We start from the raw sequence: 1,994 nt of genomic DNA on the forward strand, positions 1-1,994 counted from the left end.
TAACATAAGTACTAACCTTTCTTTTCTCTATCCAAAATGCTTTTTTTTCTCATTTTTTTATCAACAAAGCAAAATAAAACACAGGCAATTAGCCAAGCATGTCTCTGATCTTAGAACTAACAACCATTAGTTGTACTCAGGCTGGAAAAATAGAAACATAGCAATGTAGAGGAGACATGGCATAAAAAAACAAGTGGCCCATCAAGTCTGCCCCTTTTTTATACTAAGGTTAGTTTTGAACGTTCCCGCTGCTAGTTTGAGGTCATGTCCCCATGTTCTGGATCTTAAAATAATTTATTTGCACTTATTGCATAGATATAATAAAACACTTTTAATAGGATATTTAACAGGGAAATAAGGAGAAAAACTCCTAAGAGTGTTGTTGTCTGTTTCACATTGGAGGAGATTTCACATCCTGCCCCAGAGACACAACAAGAAGTGAGAGGAAAGCTTTCTAGATTAAGGGGAAATTATACCCGGAATAGGTGCCCCCACTGGAAGATTTCCCCGCACCTCCTTTCCTGGGGACAACTGGAAAACTTTGAATTGCCAATCACTTTCTCCCCCAGTGACAATGGTTACCAGAACAAACACAGAGGGTGAATTTACCACCGGGGACACAGAATTAAACGGGGCACAGCAATACAAAAACTTGAGCAATAAGTCTAATATTTATTTATCAGGACTTGGATACCAGCTAACACTTCTTGTGAAGAGGCTTACTTGCTAATTGCTAACTCCAGGAAATCCTTAAAACAGAAGATCAGTAGCAATACAGTAAAACCAGAAATGGAAGCCACCTTAATACCAATCTAAAATACATTTTCAATTTCTCTTAACAACAATTTTTATTTTTTGGTCACTTGAACCCAGGAAACACTTGTAAATTAGCACTTATTGAAAGCAACAAAGCTGCCAAGTCTATGGCTTGCAACAATCAACAAAAAGGTCAATAAGCCATAGCGGCATTCAAATCATCCCTTTGACAATGTATATGTATCAATCTTATCCGTGAATGAGAGCCTCTCCAACTCCTCATACCAGGACACGAGCTATGACAATTATCCACCATATGGAATCCATGTCTGCCCCCGCTTCCTACAAATCTAGCTGTCCAGCATAGTTCACATAGCTCCCAACTGCCTCTCTTTGGATCCAACCCCCCCCCCCCATAGATCTGTAGATCTGTAAATGAACACTTTATCTGTGCAAAATGCTTTAACATTTTTGAAGCTGAGTTGACATTTTTGCGCTGTGGTAATGCACAAAGAACATGCACTGCATTTTGTTGTGCTGCGGTGCCATTCGTTAACAGCACGCGGGCACCTTGCCAATGGACATGTGTTGCAGCATACCACAATGCACTGTATTGTACCACCATGAGTTGTGGTGCACTGTTCTGCAAAAATGTAGATGAACCTTTTTTTAAGCATACATTAAGACAATCACATTACATACGATATCTAAGGTAAAAGGGGGGAGAACCTTTTTTTGGTGCGTTAGGCACCACATTCGAATATATGAGCTGGCCTAACAAACGTGTGCTTAAAGGGTTATTAAACCCTCAGCGGTTTTTGCATATTACTGTTGCAAATAGAGTAGATATATGCAAAACGATAAAAAAAAATGAAACCTTTTCAAAGGGTTGAAACTTATCTGTGTCTCCGCTGCACGCTCCCGTCCGAACATCTGAAAATTCTGGGGCGGCCGCAAAGGATCTTGGGGCATGCGCATGTGCAGTTCAGATCTTCAGCCGGGAGACGGGCAGAGACACAAGGTAAGTAAATGCAGCAGCGTGCACCCGCACAGACTCCGAGGGACAGGAAGTGCCAGTTAAGACACAGGAGTCAGCGATGGATCAGAGACCCGCAACAGCGCTGGAGGGACTCCTGAAAACTACAGGAAGGAAGAAGATGATCGGATTAAGAGACATCATTTAAGGTAAGTCCTTACATTAGCATTGTGGGGGGGGGGGGGGTTTTTCGTATAAGATC

The 1,994-nt window shown here is 41.6% G+C and overlaps 1 protein-coding gene across 2 annotated transcripts in view; it reads right to left on the reverse strand.

The window, feature by feature from the left end:
- Positions 1-1,994, reverse strand: part of PDZRN3 (PDZ domain containing ring finger 3) — a 232,581-nt gene that overhangs the window by 197,956 nt on the left and 32,631 nt on the right. The window lies entirely within an intron of this gene.

This window comes from Nanorana parkeri, unplaced genomic scaffold, assembly GCF_000935625.1.
Source record: "Nanorana parkeri isolate BGI_ZX_2015 unplaced genomic scaffold, ASM93562v1 scaffold314, whole genome shotgun sequence".
Lineage (NCBI taxonomy): Eukaryota > Metazoa > Chordata > Amphibia > Anura > Dicroglossidae > Nanorana > Nanorana parkeri.